Genomic DNA, 21402 nt, shown 5'->3' on the forward strand with positions numbered 1-21402 from the left:
TGATAAAAAGTAATGGAATCGCGATGCTGGTGCACAACTACATTTTTTCAGCTTCATTGTTATGTTCAAAATTGGTGCAAGAGTTGTAGGTTATAATGCCCACTGAGCCAATGAGGCCAAACTCAAGGAAGACCAACCAAAATTAATGAAATATTCAATTGCAGAAAATTCCATAATTTGTCTTTTTTGGGGGGTTGGAATATGTTCAAAAGCTGGATTTCTGCATTCTGTCACACACATAGCTACATAAATGGCTCTAAGTGCATTCATGTGTTGAATAAACAAAGATTACATGTTAATGTTTTGTTAGTACCCTTATTTCATTGTGTTACATTTCACCCCAGGACATGTTACGACTAACCCAGACTATGGGGTTAATTGTAACATTTCACTCTTTGTGTTTGAGACTACACCATGCAATGGGTAATTGTGCTGCAGAGAAAATAGCTGCACTATTTAATAGCAGAGACATGTAAATACTTTGCATTACATTTTGAATCCACTACCTTAAAAGAGCTCCAATTTACAGACAGAAATGTCAAAAATGTTACAACTATCCCCAGTCTCCCCTACTTTCCATCAGCCTACATTATACTTGACGGTGTCCAGCTGTTCATTTGTGTTCAGATTCCATTCAGTTTACAGTCCTGTGAAAAAGAACATTTTCACAGGACTTTGTGCAGTGCCATGAAAATCTCAGTACACTCTTACTGCTTCCATAAAAATGAAGAGGGTAAATCAGAAGCACTTGATTAACTAATCATCAGCAAATGTGGGCACCTCTCTAAAAGCAGAAGTTTTTGGCATTTTGCTGGTCTGGAGCATTCAGGTGTCTGATAATATAATGCCACAATGTTCCCAGGACTAGATATCCTAATGTTTAAACCATGCAAAGTTCAGAGAAACTACAAGAAACCCAAGAGTAACATCTCAGACTCTACAGTCCTCTTCCAAATAAGCCACTTATTTAGTCGTTTTCTAAGACTTTCTAAATATGGCTTGTTTGGACAGGCTGCTACTTGAAAAGCCTCCTATCTCTAAACAAACAACAAGACTTCTGAACCACCATCCTTTGGATGCAGATGTTTGGCCATAATGCACAGCTCCATGTTTGGAGAAGACCAAACACAGCGTATCAGCACAAACGCCGCATACCAACTGTCAAGCATGGGGGTGGAGGTGTGATGACTTGGGTTTGTTTTGCAGCCAAGGGACCTGGCACCCTGCAGTCAGTCCGTCTTGTCTTGTATATCAAAATACTCTAGAGTGAAAGGTGAGGCTATTTGTTAGACAGCCAAAGCCTGGAAAACGGGACACATTTACAACAGAATGGCTGAAAAAGAAAAGAATCAAGGTGTTGCAATGGTCCAGTCAAAGGCTAGACCTCAAGCCAACTGCTGCTGCAAGACTTTAAAAGAACTGTGCATAAACAGTTCATTGCAAACCTCAAGGAACTGAAGCGACGGTGTGCGGAAGAGTTGGCCAGAATTCCTGCACAACAATAGAACAAACTGACAAGGACATCACTTCATGTTATTGCTGATAAAGCTAATTCTACCAATTGTACTTGTTTCATGGGATGTACTGACTGCAAAGAGTCATGAATTTTTTTATTTATTTATTTTTACTACCAAAGATCAAATGTATACTGTGGTTAATAAACTGATTGCATGGTAGAAGGGTTGGGTTATGGCAATTTTCTCCATTTTAATACTGTTTCTTTTTGTTTGTGGAATTTTGATACTGTTACAATCATCACTTAACATCGTCAGATTTCGTCATTATACATTATACATGTAACCCTAACAGATTCTGAGCTCTCTGCTAAGAGAAGGAAGAAAAAAGAAGAAAACAGAGCAACATTGGGGCTCATGCATAACAGAGCTCCTTAATCTGTTCTTTTCTAATAGTTTGCCAAAGTTGTTCAGTAGGAATGTGTATTCAAGCCAATGTGTGGAGAAATGCAGACGTTTACTGTTTGAAATTGTATTCTTTTTCTGACCTTCCTCCGCTTTCATGTCTCCCCTTGTTTTGTCTTTTGTGATCAGTAGTGTTTTCTCATGAAAGCAACTTCTGTCTTCAGCACTTACGCGTCTGTGCATACTTAAGTTTGTGCTGTCCACTGGGTGTGAGATGCTGGCCAACCTCTGTTTCTTGTGCAGAGTGCCACGGCAAGAGCCTCCAAATTTGGCCACTGATGCAAGTGGTCAGCTACTGTAAGTTGTGTGCACATTAGTGTGTCTACGTGTGTGCGTATGCGTGTGAGTGTATGAGGGAGGCGTTTCAAATGTCTCGGGTCAGACAGAGACGCAATTCAAGCTCCTCGGTGGGAGTAGAGACACAGAGGACATCTCTGGACATCTGCAACTGTTTTGCAGAAAGCTATTCTGCAGTCAACCTTTGCTTCCTTTTTGCATGAACACACACATGCATAAACACATACACAAACTGAACAGATCGAAAATGATTCCCCCCCACCACCACACCCCACCCCAAACCAGAAATTTCACATGCACAAAGCAGGCACCGGGGACAAGTGGCTATTGAATATTAACCATGAAATTACAAAGGCTGCATTCTAATGGAGGTGATGAGGTCAGAAGCTGGGATGGAAATCATAAATTAATACCCCTGACATGACAAGGCACTCGCCCTTGGCTCCCAGCAAACACAGCTCTCCCTTCCTCCACTAAAGTCAGAAAGACACCTAGAGAAGGAAATACTCGATTTATTATTAATAGTGGGTCAAAGGAAAGCCACAACAGAGACAGAACTCATACAATATGCCTGATCCTTTTCTGATGTGATTATTGTATGAAATGGCAACTATGTAACCTTCATGTGTGGCTACGTTTGTAAGGGTTATTGTTCGAACAGGACCTCTATTACACTGTCAGCTATTATGCATCCTTTGTAGCTTATTCAATTTTGTATCTTTCATGCTTTGGCAACATATCTTACAATGGTTCAAAACTACAATTCTGGTTCAAATGCACCTTCTGGCATGGATGGTGAGTTTAAAATTGATGGACACAGCTACAAAAATGCTACATTGTGTTGCAAACCTGAGTATGAGTACTTTGTTCTTTCTTGTTTGTCATGCAAATAAGTGCTCAGCCCACATGGGTCACAACACATGAAGGAGTGAGCATTTATACAAGTAAAGCTATGAAACAATAGACTTTATTCATTGTACCAGAGAGACTATGTTTTGAACCAAATACTTTTGCTCTAAATGTCTTCCAATGCATTTAAAGTCATTGTGAATACAGTTTAGATCTTTTATAATCGTCCAACCAGAAAAAAATTAGTGGGGAGAGAGATGTTTTTTCTGTTTTTTCTGACATTTTTCTTTCTGTAGTCTTCACAAAGAGCAAAGAAGCATAAACAAGATCACTTGACAAAATCCTTTCCCTCTGAAAGACTGACCGTTTCTTTGTCTTATGAGTTCACACACATTGATGCACAGTCGCACAATATTTTGGTGAATGTTGGTGAAATTTTATTATGTGAAGTTTAACCATAGACTCAAAAAAAGGACAGACTGTTGAAAGTTAAAGTATTTACTGATTCACCCTGTGGAATTTTTGGAGAACAAAAATGAATTAACAATGGCAGAAACCAAAATCATCAACCCTTTGAGGGGTGGATTAAAAATCAAAGTTCATCTTGCATTATAATTTGGATCATCAGTGTAAATGGCCCCTGCATGTCTGTATGTACTCCCACAAGGGTAGGGCATCAGGACATGGCCCTGATGAGACCGTGAATGGGGTCTTTCAGACCTGGATCAGGGTATCAGTAAGATCCTGTACAGGCTGTGGTGGTATAAGGTTGGTGTTTGATGCAGGAACTCAGGAACATTCGGGTCTAAGGAATGTGAGGGCCAGTCAGTGGCATCAATGCTTTTGTCACGGAAAAAATGCCTACACAATCTGGTCACATGAGGCCACAAATGAGGAGGGGCCCTGGGTGCCTCCCTGTTAGGTGTGACTGTAGGTACAGCAGGCACAGCTGGTGTGATCGTCCAAGGACGCACCTTGGAGAATCTGCGATCCACTGCCAAACTGATGTCGTGGGCGTCACAGCACCAGCATCTCCAGATTATTTAACACATTCTCTGTTCTAATCTGTGAAGAAAATGTGGCACCAGTGATGGAGCAACCAGTTCCTGTGTTCTCTGGGTAATGCTAATTGAACTTCACGGCACTAGCTAAAGGACTTCACACCCTCATGGAGTCTGTTTTTAACTAGTAGGTTAAAGCATGCACACTAGCAGCCCACTGGAAGTCATTTCGTAGCGCTCTGGCAGAGCTCATCATGTTCACTCTTGCACAGAGGAGCAGATAGTGGTCCTCGTGCTGGATTGGTACCCTTCTACGCCCCTGTCTAGCTCCTCGTGTTAAATACCACACCTCCTGGTATCTCCTCGAGACAGCAAACCTTCTTCAGAAGGCAAGTATGGATGTGCCATCCTGGAGAACCAAAACTGGGAGGAAAATTAGTCAAGAGAGATGAAAAGAGAGCAAAGCTCTGCAGTCACCAGCTGTTGTTGCCTCTCGAGTCCACCTGTTGTCACTTTATTTGCACCAAAGCAGATGAAACTGATTTACAGTTGTTTCCGCTTCCTAAAAGGACAGATTGATATCCCTGAGGTTTTAACTGACTTTGTGTTGTACTGTGATGACTGAGTGTTCCATGTTTTTTTTGAGGCGTACAAAAAAAAAGCCAAAAAATATTGAGGGGTATTATGCCAGAATTGACAAACTCTAGATTTTTCAGCCAACAATAGCAAAGCATATCTAATGTTAACATGCAGATAAAACAGGGTTTTAGTCACCAAAAGTGGAGCATAAACTTCTTGTGCAGGTGTGCAATGAACTGCATAGCAAGCATCATTACTTGTCAGATAAATGACACGGACGGTCTTAGCTGATCACCTCCTTAATGACTGAGGCCTTTGGTTTCCTTTGGTTTCCTCTGGGTTCTCAGATTTCATTCCATGGCCTTAAAAACATTTATGTAAGATTAATTTGAGATTACTTTAAAAATGCTTGCAAAAGCAGCAGATATGGTACATGGTCATGGGCTGCATTTCAAATGTCTGACACTCATAAAAAAAATTGCAAAACTACCTTCAGTTCATTGCTACTTCTCATCAAACAACATGACCACTGGCTGATCACAAGACCACGTGGCCTTAGTAATTGAACAAAATAGGTCATCACATTGTACTTTTAAAGAGCACCTCTGAGCACTCTGTAGAAATAAAGATCAACTAAAAGTAAATATCAAGCAGAAATCTGTAATACCACAACTGGTTGTAAATCAAGGGGAGAGGGGGCTCTTTGGAGGCAGCTGTGTGAGTCAGTTAAACTTTTGCCAGTGAGTTCCTTCAAAACAAAATCTTTTCTTCTTACATGGGAGACAGGGGGTGGGCGGCAGACGCACAGAAAGACAGAGGGTATTAAAGAGAGGACTCTATATAATGCAACATTTAGAACAGGGTTATAGAGATTTTCAGTTCAGCTCTTCTGAAACAGTGGGAAAAAACACTGCAATAAAATATGATTTAAGGCCATTAAAATGCTAAATTAAATACAAGTCCACAGTAACAAATCAATTTCATTAAAGGGCATATAATCATCTTCCAAAACATAGCATACTGTGTTCATTAGATGCTGATTACACGTTCTCCTCTTTAACAGCGCTCAGCAGGCTTTTACAACAAGTTGAACTAAACCAAAATCGTGGCAGGCAGACAAGCTTGGATCAGCAACAAAAATGTGTGTGTACTGTATCGAGTTACTGCCGCTGCAGGACGGCTGAGCGAGCCTCAGCTCAGTGGGCTTTCATGGAATACACACTCACACATTTGCACACTCATGCAAATGCATGTACACACAGAGCTGGCAGGATTGAGACATTTGTTTCTACTTCAGTGTCACGGAAGCAGCAGCAGCAGAGCAGCGGCTTGTGCAGCTAGAGTGGGTGGAACACAGCCTGGGCAGCCGTGATGACCATTCACATGTGTGCTTTAAAAGTTATCCCAGGATATCTGATATGTGTTTTGACGTCAGTTGGTGTGAAGAAGGCAAGACCAAAAAGAAAGCTACAGCATCCCTTTAGAAAAAAACTAAAACATTCAAAAGAAACATTTTATTATAGTCCACAGGTAAAAGAGCCCCTGACTTCCAGTATGAGTTTGGAGTGATGTTCTCATTACAAAATGTCTATGTCTGGTTCTGATACAAACCCTCCTCCTTACTTCATCCCTACTCTGATGAACAATGACCATCTATCATTCTTATAAGAAGGTGACAGATAGATTAATCTAGTGAGCTAGATCCCTCTGCCGTGAGAACATCCTTTAGATAATGAATCACTGATGAATCACCTGAAAGATTTTGCACTAAGACAGGGTAAAGTCATTTGGTTTAATGGTTATGTATGCCTTTATGGTGCAGCAGGAAGTCTCTGATCAATCTGATATGCTGCTCTGTGGTCAGTTTGGTCATTTTCTTGCAAGACTTATGAAAAATTATTTATTAATTTATATAGCACCAAATCACAACAGTTGCCTAAAGGTGCTTTATACTTAGAGAGAGAGAATCCCAACAATCAGACAACCCCCTCTATGAAAAAACACTTGGTGAGAGTGGGAAGGAAAAACTCCCTTTTAACAGGAAGAAACCCTCTGGCAGAACCAGGTGCAAAAAAGACAGTAGAGGATGACAAGACAAAAGACACACCGTAGAAGAGAGCCAGAGTTTAATAATAACTAATTATTTAATGCAAAGTGGTGTATAAACACACAGCGAGTGAAAAGAGGTGACTGAGGAAGAAATACTCACTAAGCCTATTGCAGCATAGCTAAGGTGGGTTCAGTGTCACCTGATCCAGCCCAAACTATTTGCTTCATCAAACCAGTTTTTATTAAATAAATGGTTGTCTATATCCATTGGTTTATAAATATAATCAGCATAAAGTTGTATTGGGTATTACAGAATCCACAGTGTAGGGCATGGGCAAAAACCAATCTCCAGGATTTGAAGTAGAAACCTATCCCCACTCCACCAACTGCTCGTGGAAATTTCAACCACAACTGTAACTTTACTCTTGTCTCAACTTGAAGTCGAGTTTAGGAGCGAATGCTGAAATCAGTTGGGGATGATTAAAATGCTTTATCCACCCCAGCTGCTTGTGAATTCAGCATAAAAGGAGAGAAAAGTGAACTATAAATAGGGAGAAATTGAGAGTAGGGGGAGACATAACTCCTAACTGAATACATAATGAATGCCATGTTATCAAACACATATCCACACACATATTAGCTCCCTCACAGTTTTGGCACTCTTCTCTCTCCCTCTCTCTTTCCCTGAGAGCAGAGCTCCTATGTCAGACATGGGAGGTGCATTCAGAGCAGACATTGCCACTTAGGAATTGGCTTTCATCTGTGTGGGTGGGAGATGCCAGATACCTAGTGCTGGCAGTACTATACAGTAAAACACTGCATACATGTTGGCTCTTGGTTAGCAAGGAGTGCTCCTCCTGTTTGGCTGCTTCTTAGTCTTGTGCAGTTGGACTGATGGCACACTTATGGTCTTAAAAAAACAGTAAACCTCATGCAGCTGATATTAATATTTATTCTCATCAGTGCAAATCTTCTCAGCTTGTTTTCATATTCAGCCAAATAGCCTAGATTGCCCAAGCCAAATGGCTTCAGTGACATACTGTTGCAAGAGGGAGTCATGTGCTTAAAGTGAGCAATGAAATATTCTGTATCATTTTTTCTGTACTGTTCTCCTAGTGCGATCACATAAAAATTTTATTTATACAGCGCCAAATCACAACAACAGCCACCACAAGGCGCTTTATATTGTAAGGTACAATGATACATACAAAGAAAAACCCAACAATCATATGACCCCTATGAGCAAGCACTTTGGTGACAGTGGGAAGGAAAAACTCCCTTTTAACAGGAAAAAACCTCTGACAGAATCAGGCTTAGTATGAATTAATGCAGAGAAGTCTATTAACACACAGTGAGTGAGAAAGGTGACTGAAGAAGAAATATTCAATGCATCATGGGAATCCCCCAGCAGCTTACACCTCTTGCAAACTTAATAAGGGAGGATTCAGGGTCACCTGATCCAGCCCTAACTATATGCTTTAGCAAAAAGGAAAGTTTTAAGCCTAATCTTAAAAGTAGAGATAGTGTCTGCCCCCCGAATCCAAACTGGAAGCTGGTTCCACAGAAGAGGGGCCTGAAAACTGAAGGCTCTCCCTCCCATTCTACTTTTAAATACTCTAGGAACCACAAGTAAGCCCACAGTGCGAGAGCAAAGTGCTCTAATGGAGTGATATGGTACAACAAGGTCATTAAGATAAGATGGGGCCTGATTATTTAAGACCTTGTATGTGAGGAGCAGGATTTTGAATTCAATTCTAATAATTAAGTGTGTAAACATATAATTTAATATTGGTTCTTTGCTAAATAGTTTTTTATTTGTAGACACAACACTGGTTCATCCCTTGATTAAGGTGCCTTTTCATCCTTGAATGTTACATAGATCAGAGTTATGTATTGCATTGCTGTACTAAATTCAATTTAATTACATTACAGTTTCAATTATGCTATTACTTGCACTACAAAGGATCTTCAGTTATCTGAACGCTGGGCGGAGAGAAGGAAACAAACATGTTTTTTTCGTCCCAAAAGGTTGATTCTGTTCATCTGGACGTAGCGTTTTCAGTGGGAGAAATGTTTCGTCACTCATCCAAGTGACTTCTTCAGTCTCAGCTGACTGCAGGTTTCCCCAATCTTATAAACAGTATCGTCTTGATGCATTCTCAATGGGCAATATTATTACTATTGCAAAAAAAATTTTTATGCCAATCAAGTGACGAAAAGTTTCTCCCACTGAAAATGCTACGTCCGGATGAACAGAATCAACTTTTGGATACTTATGAACAGTACATTGCACAATGACTGAAACTAGCACCTCTGAAGGAACAATGGGCTGGGAGGTCAGTTCCTTGATCATTAAAATGCAAATTCTCATGACCATTGATCAACAACTACTGATCAAAGTCTATTGAACAAAGACCACTGATTAATGGCCATGAGTACCATTCACAGAGAGTTGGGGAATCGCTGCAGTCACAACATTGTAAGATGGCGAAAGATGTACTCTTAGGCCCCCTTCTTGATTCAGAGATGGTCATTCCCTTTTCACGTAAATGGCCTCCTTGACTCCGCACTCAAACCAGCATTTCTCCCTGTCCAGGATGTGTACATCCTCATCAGTGAAAGAGTGTCCACTGGCCTGTAGGTGTAAATAGACTGCAGAGTCCTGGCCTGACGAGTTAGCTGACAAGTTGTTTGGTTTCCCCGATGTATAAATCCTGGCAATCCTCCTGGTACTTAACAGCGTACACTATGTTATTCTGTTTGTTTCGGGGGACCCGATCCTTGGGGTGGACCAATTTTTGGCACAGCGTGTTTTGGGGTTTAAAAGCCACGGAGACCCAGTGTTTACAAAAAATGCGTCTCAACTGTTCCGATACTCCTGACACATATGGGATCACTACAGGTTTTCGCCTGGGCAGCGGTTGTCCTTCTCTCCTGGATCGGCTGGAGCTTTCTTTAGGTGCCTTCCCAGCTTTGACAAAAGTCCAGCTGGGATAACCACATTTACTCAGGGCCTTCTTGATGTGATGATGTTCCTCTGCCTCCCTGGCTGCTGTGTCTGTGTGGATAGTGTTCACTCTGTGTTGTAGCGTCCTGATGACACCCAGTTTATGCTCCAGTGGATGATGAGAGTCAAACCTTAAATACTGATCCGTATGCCAAGGTTTCCGGTACACATCAGCTTTTAGATGTCCCCCATTACTGATGGAAATCTCACAGTCTAAGAACCTGACACTTTTCACCTGACCTGGTGAATTTGATGTGTCGGTCCACCGAGTTAATGTGATCCGTGAATTGTGGTACATCCTGAGATTTGATTTTCACCCAGGTGTCATCCACATACCTGAACCAATGACTTGGCGGCATTCCAGGGTAGGATAGCAAAGCCCTCTTTTCCACTTCTTCCATGTACAAATTGGTCACAGTGGGTGAAACTGGGGAGCCCATGGCACACTCATGTTTCTGCCTGTAGAACTGACCCTTGTATGTGAAACAGGTGGCATGAAGACACAGTTCCAAAAGCAAACACACTTGGTCGGTGCTGAGAGTGGTTCTGTTGCTGAGGTTGATCAGCAACAGGATCTAGGAAGTTCCCAGCCCATTGTTCTTTCGGTGGTGCTAGTTTCACTCATTGTGCAATGTACTGTTTATAAGGTTGGGGAAACCTGCAGTCAGCTGAGACTGAAGAAGTCACTTGGATGAGTGACGAAACATTTCTCCCACTGAAAACGTTACATCCAGATGAAGAGGATCAACCTTTTGGGATTTACTCACCTGGATGATTGAGCATGCATGAATCCATGCTTTTTTTTGGTCTTGACTTAAGTTTGTGTAGGAGGAAAACAGTGGAAGGGTGTGGTAAGGAGTGGAGATATAGACATAAATTTAATTTTTATTGCACAAAAGGACATGAGCATAATGGTAAAGGGGAAACTACATCCAAGACAGAAACAACTAGATTATACTGCTAATCCAAGATTTATTCCTTACAAGCATCAGCAGAGCCGGTGTGCTAACCCAAACCTAGCCAAAAACTCAGAGTGATTTTTTTTTTAAAGCTGAGTGAATGCCAACCACAGCTCAGCAGCCAAACCCTTAACTTAAACAGGTAACAAAGACAGCGATGAGCAGTCAGGCGTGTTGCCTCTTTTTTTACTTGTTTTTACTTTAGAAACATGTTTCTAAAGTAGTGGCTAAGTACTCTGGTGATCACTTTGAAGTCCCTTTGAGCTTTTGTGTTTTCGGCTTTGTGTTCATATGCAAACACTAGAAGAACAATTATATGTCGAAGTTGTGTTGTTGTGTGGAGCTAAGGCCTGTAGGTTAATATTGTTTCAGATCATTTTACAGACTAATAAGAAAGTAATTCTGGCCATGTAGACAGTTGCCCATTATTTATTTTTTACTTTTTAAACTGCAGTCGAAATGTCCAGCACAAGAAAAATGTAAATCAATTAACAAAGAAACACATCCACTGGTTCTGCTAGGAATTCAGTTAAGAAACAAGCCGACAGACAGAGGTTGCAGCACAGTCAAAACATACTTCACTAACACTAGTTTGTATTTTTGTTTTGTTTTTGGTTTTTTTAACTAATTTTATGTCATATCCCAAAAGAAAACATCCAGCCCCCAAGGTATCAGTATAGTGACTCATTTAGCCTGGAGGAGATAATTTTGCATAGCGTCCTATAACACACCAGCACCTAGTACACCAAGGCTAAAAGCACTGAGAACTGACCAAACCTCAAAATATCCCTTACCAATACTACATTGGCTGCACATAGCTTGGAGGACTGTGCTGAATCAACCCTGTTCACTGAGCAAGACAAAGGCCTACCACACCTGGTGCACACCCTTTGTTACCTCAACACCTCCCACTAATACACCCAGTATTCTCAGTACTGCTGATTCCCTGAGGGACATGGGAATTCCCATACTCTATATGTAATGAGTAAGATGTAATACATTACTTTTCTTGTGTAATGACATAATGTCATAATGAAACAGTTCAAAATAATAACTGATGACTGAACAGGGACTCTTCATCTGACAGAGGAATGACTGTCATATATAAAAATATAAACAGATTAAAAGTCACTGAAAAATGTATCGAGAATGAAAACATAAAAAGCAAAGTGACAAAACTAAAAAGAAGAGAAAGACAGCGAGTGGTGAAGAGGAATGACACCCCACTGGTTCAAGGGCACTATTACACAACTTCTCAGCCAAACCCTTTTACATAGAGCTTCATAATCGCAGAAGCATTACTTCAAAGGGGCATTACTTCAGGAGACATGGAGACTCACCATAAGATATCCATATCCTCTCACCCCCTAATACCAACCCAAGGTCCCAGCTCTCTCCCATCCTGCCTGAGGCATTAGATGTGCCCAGAACCCTCATAACTGTTCCTCAGCATCCAACTTATCCTATCTCTTCAGTTTCTTTTCTTTACAATTTCTTTTCATTCTATATGAAAAATGTTAGGAAAAAAATTGCTTGACTTCTTATAACTTCTGGTGGACATTTGAGCTCAGAAAATGAGATGAAAAGTGAAGATTGGGCAGACGGAGCGAGTCAAGAGGGGCAGTTTGGCTCTGGGCAGTAATGCTGACTTGCTGCCAAGTGAGTATGTGTTTAAGTGTGACAAAGTGTGTGAGAGAGAGAAATCTAGCTAAATGTCAGACAGGCCGTTGGCTGGCCAAGCGAAAACAGGCTTCTGTTTTTGAGTCAAGCTGAGTCATGCCACCTTAAGCAAACAGGAGCACAGACCAGAGCCTTGTCCTTATGCACAGACACGCATGCATGCACACACACTCTCGCACACGCAGAATGCAATGGTAACACGTCAGCATCTCACAGGTCTAAACAACTTCTCTGCCTTCTGCTATGTTTCTGTTTGGCTTCACCACATTACCGTCTACAGCACTTCACCAGTGACCTATACTGCACAACTGGAGCACTGGGCTCCTGATTGAAAAACCCAATATGAAGACATTTACTCATCTGGGGGAAAAAAAACTCTCACGAAGGTAGATCCATGAACAAAACTCCATTGTTGTCCATAGCCAGTAAAAGCAGTGAGAAATAAGGAGGGGTGACACAGTGTGGATAAAAAAAGAGAGAGAAATAGGAAAATCAAATATGAGAAAAATAGCTTTCAGAAAGAATTATATCCATATTTAACATTTTAAAGGGGAGGTGACATCCAGAAACACATATAGACACATGCTACCTTGTGGGAACACACAGGAAGGGGCGCCTTGTCTGCATAAACGCTTATTTCCTGTCCTTCGTCAGCAAGAGCTGCTATTGGACTATTGTCTGTGTATATGTGCATTACTGACTAAAAGAAAAGAGGCCGGACAGAGTAACAGCAGTGTGGGTGTGTGTGATGGCAGAAATTCAAACAGAAATGGTCCAGTTGACTTAAACACCAGACCTAGACCTCAGCAAGTGTGAAGGCAGTTGGGGGGGTCAACCGACGGGCAGCAGCACGGGTTAGGGTAATATCCCAGAGACTGTTTGGGTCATAACGCTCTTATTACCATGACAACCTCAAAGCCCATTTCCCTTCACTGCTTGTTGCTTTGGTTTAGTTACCCACCTGCTGTCCGCTTTGGGGAAAACACAGCTTTCAGACTCAGTCAAACTGCAGCACATTACAGAGCCCCACCAAAAACGCACAATTACAAGCAAGGCAGGATCTCAAAGCGTGTCATTTTCATTCACATGTGAAAGGAAAGACTTGAAATCTAGCTGTCACTTCATTTACTGCAGCAATTAAAATCATGCTTACATTGTGCTTACCGTAACATGTGGTAAATTACTGTTAGCAGCGCAATGAAGTGATGTACACATGACCACATGATTGTGTTGGTGCTTGTTCCTCTGGCGCTATTGTGATCATTTGTGTTTCAAGACAGAATATCTCATCGGATCTAAATTAAGTGTGTTTTTTTCTCCTCAGAATCAGCTGTAATCTGTGCTTTGTATTTATTCCTACAGGATATTGCTGACTGATGTTATTGTAAGCATGTTAGCATGTTGACATTAGCACCTAGCTCGGAGCATACATGGAATAAGGATTGTTGTGTGTGGTCGTGATGTTATGAAATGGTTTCTGGACTAATTTTTAAAGCTTCTAGTTGTCCTTTTTGTCTCTTGCCATCTTGTTTTCTGGAACCAGAGGAGATCTGGATAAGAGGTTGGTGTACTAATTAGTGTGGGTGCTAATTAGTTCTAACATGCTAATAAAATTGAATTTCACTTGCCATCCAAGAAGTCTGTATACTGTTGTTAGGGAAATTAACTGCACATCAAGTCAGATAATTACACTTAATTATTAAGTCAGAGTTCCATATGTCATGATACTGTCTTTCTTTACCTGGCTAAGTCACTGTGATTACTGATGTCGTCGAACACATTACCCGGCCCGCAGTTTTGGTTTAAATGGTTTAAAAAGCACTAAATTCACTTATTTTCTTGTATTCAGAGCATGTTTTAAGTATAACATAGAGTCTCTGCTGGGGTATTAGGTTTTATATGTGTACATTTTTAAGCCATACCTTACCAAAACCGGTGAAAGCATGCAAAGTGTGTAACACAATGCGCATGTGTTATTCAGAAAATGTGTAAATGTTTTTATGCTTGGTTTTAATCTGCTGCTTAGTCTGTGGTGGGAACTGCAGCTATAACCAGTCAACTAATTTCTTCGTGTCTTATTCGCACTGTCACTCACTTGGCTATAGACTTGAATCCACGCATGCGCCCGTTTTTTTTAAAATGTAATCTAAATGAAATTTTGTGGCACTGTAATGATCCCAAACAAAATTTCATTTTCCTTCTTTTGTTCTATTGTTCAGTAGGTCTTGCACCTGAGGACCGAACATCTGAACTTCTGTCTCGATGAGTCATAAGCCTCACTCCATTATCAGCCTAACGGAGCTAGAAAGTGACCAGCAGGCTACAGCTATCTTGGTGTCCTATCTGCTTCTGGGGAAGGTGGGAATGAGGCTATTCTCAGTTGCCTGCCTTGCCCTGGTTCTCCTTGGGCTGAGCCGTTAGATAGGATGGCGTCTGCAGAGATAGGGGGAAAGAGGCAGCTCCACAGACAGCTGGTAATGATGTCCTCTCACACACTGCACCCTGTGGATAATGGCTGTGTCGAGGCCTGGCGCACAGAGCGAGATGAAGCAGAATAGCCGGCATAACCGAGTCCAGGGTGCAATTGAGTGAACTGCCTTGTCTAGTCGTCTTGCTCCGATTCTAGGCTACCGTGGGTAAGTCAGTCTAGCGTATAGCTCATTTCACACTGTGATTCTCTTTCTCCTATCTAGATCTGCTGCCTGCCAGATTGAGTTAAGAAGAACACAATTAAGCATTTTTTTTCCAGATGTGAAAAGAAGTTACAGAATTGGATAACTTTTCTCGAAGATGTTTTCAATTGCAGGAGCTCAGCTTGGCCTCTTTTCCAACTGTGTAATAATAGCAACTTTTCAGCCAGAATATATGAATCTGTTTCATCCTTCTGAGTCTAAAGGCTGCCTGAAAGCAGCATTTGCAGCAAGGTGCATGCTCCTGCTCAAAAACATTTTATTTTGTGAAATTCTCTTTGGGGAGGAAGAATAAGGTTGTACGATTCACTGCTGATAAAAAAAAAAAAAACCTAGACTGCACAATGGCTGATAATAGCCTCACGTCTGTCAGTGCTCTCCTTATAAATTTCCTGTATGCCCTCTCCCTGTGACAGTGAGGAGCAGAGCCACAGTGTCAGCTGCTTCATGGATGAGGACATCATGGAGGCCCAAGAGCCAGATAGCTCAATTACACAGTACTGCTATTCTGTATTACTAACGACAGATTGACTGGTCGGATGGAGATATTTAAAGGTGCACAGACACACACACAGACGCGCACACACCTCGCCCTGTGCATCAAATCCTCAGTTAAGCCCAGCTGCCTTATTGTGGTGCTGAGCGTGTGTGTGCTCGTGTTTCCTCTGTCAGGCCCGGCAGTGGACGGTGCTGACCTGCTAGGCAGAAGAGAGGAGGAGAAGGGGAGTGGAAAAGCCAATTAAAGGAAAGATCACTTGTGTGTCTGCTGGAGTGTCTCTGAGAGCCTCTCACGGTTAACCTTTCCTGCTGGAGAGTGAGAAAACGAGAGAGGAACGAGGGAGAGGACGCAGAGGAAAAACCAGCCAGGGAGATCAGGCGTTTCGACTTTAATGGTCCCTCAGTGTTAGAGTGAAGCTGGTTAATTTGCCTTTCCTTTTTCTGGGTGCTGCAGGGTTTAGCTTTCTGTCAGGCCATTGTTGTATGAGGAACTTGTGCAGGAATAATAGAGGCAACACAGATGTCAGATGTTGCATGTGTGTGCTGCTGAGGAAAGCGTGTGTTGGCGTGGTTAGCCGTTTTCAGATTCTGCTGTGGGTCAATTTTACACACGGTCCTTGTGTCAGAAGTAAATTATATAAACTCTTCATGAGCTACTGTTGTCTTGCTGAGGGTGTGTTAGAAAGCAGAAGTGCTTAGCGTTTGAGTTCTTACTATTAAGCACTTGTGATTGCGAGTCCAAATGCATGCTATGCATCACAGCGGCAGAGGACAACACAAATTGGGGTTAAATTAATGGGGGGAGCATTGTGTGTATGCGTGCGAGTGCGGGGTGGGAGGGGCGGATGAGGCACTGCTGCGACTGACAGTGTGTGGCAGCATAAATTGGGGTTAGATTAATGGGATGCAGATCTGCCTCTGTGCTCTGACCCTCATCAGGGTAGAGATGAGTTGTGTGTCTCAATTAACCTCAGCAACACAGAGAAAGCATACATATAAACATGGACACACAGAAATCAAGATGCTGCTGCTAACACCGCTCTGTCAGCTTTTTAGGGATCGCTAGAGATGAGGCCAAACAAACACTGCATTCAGAGGAGTTTGATGTGCTTTTCAGTTTGTGTTTAAGTTTGGAAGGAAATCTCCTCTCCTCCCCTCACCTCTTTAATTGTATGCATGGCATGTAGATCCCTGCAGTGCTGCCAGAATGATTGCAATTAAAGGGAATCCCTCTTCCATCCCCCCTCCACCACTTCACTCTACACATGAACACACACCTTTCTAGTCCTCCCTCGTCCACTGACGGCGGTGTGAAGTAGCACCAGCCAGACTCAAGTAGGCTTAATCAGACTGGAGAGTCACAAATATACTTTCTCCATCCATCCTTCCACTGGCTGCTGCTTTCAATAGACCGAGCCTCACTTTCTAAATATAGATGACTGAAAAGTAGAGACAGAGAGATGCTTTACATATAGATTCCAGTGATCAAAGTCCAAATAGGATACTTTTTTCCCCATTAAAAAATAGAATATTATGTAACAAGTTTCTGTTTTTGCTGGTTACATGCCACATGTTACCGCTTGAAAGTGCAAGATTGCACAACACCGGCATGTGTTATCACAATCATATTGTGGACATTGAGAATTGAAATCAAGGTCTGCGTCTTATCGGGTCAAAAGAAATGGCATTGCTCCTCCGACTGGCGGGAGACAGAATTGCATGAGGGTGAGGCGAGTAAAGGTGAGAGGCAAAATTAATACAGAGACACATGGCAATGGAGACGGCATAGATATTTTAGTTTGGCTCTAAATGATATTAGCATAAAAGAGAAAGAAAGACGTATTGCACGAATACAATTGGATGCCCTCTTTTCTGCCACAAAAACCCAAAAGTATGCAGATCATGACATGCAGGAGAGGGAGCGTCAGAGAGCGTGTTGGTATTCCTCCCTGTTTCTGTGTGGCTGGCCCGCTGACTGGCCCAGATGTTGGCTAATTAACACCAGTGTTAAAGATGCTCTTCATCAGGATGATTAAATAATCAAATAATTAATTTATTAAGCAGGGGCTTGCACTGCCTGTTATGATCTCTGGCACAAAGCCTGGTAAAAAAAAGAAAAAGAAAAAAAAAGAAGAAGCAGTACAAGAGGGTGGAGGGAGAAAAGCTGAGACGTTTGAGAAAAGTGTGTTTTAAATCTGTGACACTCGCATACAATTTTAGGCAAACTGTGGTGTCTCGCACTAAAGGAGAGGACTCCCATTCCTCGTGTGCAGTGACGGTGTTAGGCAGTTAGGCAGCCCAAACGTAGACTTGGGCCTCTGTATTTTATACGTTTCATTATGTTCTGAGGCAAATGAAATTAAAAACCAGTCAGTTGCAGTGTGCAAAAGAGAGGGAAAAAAACCCTCTTTGTATCTGTAGAAGTGTGTTAGAGAAAGAGATTATCTCTCATTACTCGGAGAGAACATTGCCCCACGTTAACACAGTCGGACCAGACAGATAGATGGAGCACAGATATGAGCTGAAGCAGGCCAGCAGGGAGGAGAGACACAGAGGAATGAGGGAAGTGACAAAGATGTTTCATCATGGTTATTTCCACTGGTGCAAGGTGGTAGCATTAACTGGGATGGGGGGGATGAAGGGTTGAGGGGGGGGTTAGCGTGTGCCACCTTCAAACAAAGCCCCGTGTACCTCATGCACACACTCACGTTCGCACTAACACACACGTCCGGGCTTCCGCAGCTCTCATTTTAAACACTCCTTTAGCCATAATCATTTTCATATAATTCACTTTCATACAATTCCTTCTCCTAATCATTATCAGGCCCACTAACGTCTTAATGACTTCATAAATTTAAGCTATAAAAAGTAATGGAGAAAGACAAATGAGATAATTAGGAATAAATCTTAGTGGAAAGCCATTTATCAAAACATGGAGAGGCCCTGAATATTCCCCACCATTAGGCTCTGCTGTAATTAACACGGGCTCTCAGTTATGAAGGAAACCTGGTAGCAGAGATATTAAGATCCAAAAGCCTCACTGTTATTAAATTGACCGATGAATCTGCGACGTATAATATGATGTGGATTATTAGGATCCTTTTTAATTAAAAAGAGCGTTAAGATTTTTTTTTTTTTTATATTTAAATTTTTAACGCTTTAATGGTGGCTTGAACTCATCTCTCTGTGGTTATGGTGCAATGAGACGAAGAGAGAGAGAGAGAGAGAGAGGAAAAAAGAGAGAAAGAAAATGAAACGGGGGGAACGAAAGTGAGTGAATAAGTGTGTGTTTTGGTGTCTGTGTGGTTGGGGCAGCGAGAGCAGCAGCAGCAGCATCGGAGGGAAAAGTAATCTCACACTCGTACTTTCATATTCTCCTTTGGTGAAGACTGTGTAAGTACATGAGAGAAAATGGAATTCTAATTTAACAAACTCTTAACTAATGCACATACGGACTAATGCATATACAGACAAGACACTATTAATTCGTATTATCTTTAAAAGAGCAAAATGTAATGTAATGGTTTGCTCTGATTAGTCAGAGTACGAATCACATCCAGTGCTTTATTTAAAATTAAAAAACTATATTTCTGCGCTCTTCTCTCTCCCTCACACACACACACACTTCCTCCTTTGTCCTCCCAGTCCAGTCGGCCTCCACACTTTCAAAAGGATGTCATAGGAAAAAGTGAGGGATTTTCCCTTTTTTTCCCCTCTCTCTCTCTTTGACCTTCAATCTGGGTCTGGTTCTTGAACAATGAGGCCTCTTTAAGATTCATCATATCTGCGCTGATTTTCATTATCGCCCTTTGAAAATGTACTTATTCTTTCTGTGAGTTACTGTATTTTAAAATGATATGAATGTTCTGTATTTGGCAAGATAGCATATTTTTATTCATATTTAAAGGCATAGCGCTCATAATGCATGCCCTTTTGAACTGGCAGATATTGTTACTGAGATGAAACTATTTTTTTTAACTTTAATTATTCCTGTTTATTGGACTGCTCTCGGATATGCGGCCTTGAAGCTTTGTATGCAGATAAAAGGTAAAGAGGGCTATGGTTTCTTATAGGATGCTCTGCAGTGATGTGTGGAAGCTGCACACTACTCTTCCTGGTTGAAGACAGTTAGTAGGTTTCACCCTATAGAATGCTTTTGGGAGGAGGGAGTGCAGTCTACTGCCTTATGCAAATTATCTTCATATAAATGACATGCCAACCTCCAATCACTGACCAATTAATGACCTTCGGGGGCATCTTGTGACAAATCAACGGCACTAATTTATACTTGACAGGTCCCCTGGTGCGTGCCGGCAAAGTTCACGCGAGTGTGCGAAGCTCAGCTTGAACCAGTTGAGCTCATTACCATGGAAACCCAGATTGGGGTGCGGGACTGTGTCATCGCAACTTGCTGATTGTTTGTTTTTCATTTTTTCTAATCTAATATCCCAGCACGTGTCTAACATACGTGTGTGTTTGTTTCCTCACATCGGTCTGTTTTTTCTAGCAAACCTGATCTCTGACACACACTGCACTGTATCAGCTCCATTAGCCTCTGTTATGTCCAGTCTGTCATTGTAGGCTGTGTCTATTTCTGCTCAGTGTGTGTGTGTGTGTGTGTGTGTGTTTCTCATTCACTCCCTAACTGCCTTATCAGACTTCTGCACCAGCAGCTCTCATTAGAACATTAATTGAAAAAGTGTAATTAATCCTGAAAGGTGGTGAGACTGGACTGTGGCCAGAGAGAGAGAGAGAGAAAGAAAGAAAGAGTGGTGGACAGACAGTTGGGTGTTGTTTAGTATGACCCAACACTGCCCCCTGTTGTTACTTCACTTTGTGGCTGTTGGTCTCTGTAGGCTGGACAATAATGCTCCTGCTTCTCATTTTCATTTATGCAAAAATAAATAATCTTTATTTTGCAGTGTGGACACTGACAGGGTCTTTTTTTAATTTTCCTTGACTTCTAGTGATAATAGTGAATTTATAAAAAATAAATAAACACATCTGCACAGCCAGGGCTGGTCTGGAAAAGGGAATTCGGTCTTACACTGCAGATTAATTTTAAAGAGCTTAGTTGCTTGGTTGTTCAAAATTATAGTTTTTTTTTTTTCCAAAAAAGAAAATTGCAAAACCCATATAAGCTTGCTTTATTAAAATAAATAGATACATTCTATATATGCACACATGAAGAACCCATGTATTTTCCTACTTGATGGTGGTCATCTTCAAACACAGAGTAATATATGATTGAAGAAGAAGAAGAATAGCAGATATAAATGAAGAGAGGTGTCTCATTCTTTTTTCTCCATACTCCCCGTGGAGAGGAGGAGGAGGAGGAGGAAGATGAGGAGCTGAAAGAGAGGGAGAAAGAGGAGCAGAAGGCCTGCTCTATTATTCTAATCCTTAGTTGTGTCTGAGTGACCTTTGGAGGGATGATTGTTTCTCATTTAGGAGTGTGAGGTGTGATCTTCCCACCCGTTTGATCCCACTCACCTGACCTTTGTAAATTGGCTGTTAAGCATATCACAACTCGACCCTCATGCCTCACACATGGCCTGTTAATACACACAAGCTGAGCGGCTGCACCCTCATAAGTATTTAGGCACTTAGAGTCACACTTGCACAGCAGAGACGCTCGCACGCGTGTTTTTCTTGAGAAGGTGGATGCGATTTCGTACCGTGGATCGTTTAGTGTAAAATCAGTCAGATAATGGCTTATTCAAACTCTCTTGATGTGAAAAAAGAGGGATTGCCTGCAGGATTTATACATATGGGATTTTTTTTTTCTTAGTCTTGCACATATGCACACGTTTTTGTTAAAGAATGATTTCTATGCATATGTGGGCCATCAAAAAAAATGACAGGGGAAAAAAA

The 21402-nt window shown here is 41.6% G+C and overlaps 1 long non-coding RNA gene across 1 annotated transcript; it reads left to right on the top strand.

Moving 5' to 3' along the window:
- The first annotated feature begins 14566 nt into the window (after nt 1–14566).
- Nucleotides 14567–16374, top strand: LOC102079401 (uncharacterized). Its single transcript, XR_269229.4, has 3 exons — nt 14567–14976; nt 15447–15585; nt 15703–16374. It is a non-coding gene; the product is annotated as an uncharacterized LOC102079401 (long non-coding RNA).
- Nucleotides 16375–21402: the final 5028 nt, after the last annotated feature.

This window comes from Oreochromis niloticus, linkage group LG5 (assembly GCF_001858045.2).
Source record: "Oreochromis niloticus isolate F11D_XX linkage group LG5, O_niloticus_UMD_NMBU, whole genome shotgun sequence".
In the NCBI taxonomy this organism is placed as follows: domain Eukaryota; kingdom Metazoa; phylum Chordata; class Actinopteri; order Cichliformes; family Cichlidae; genus Oreochromis; species Oreochromis niloticus.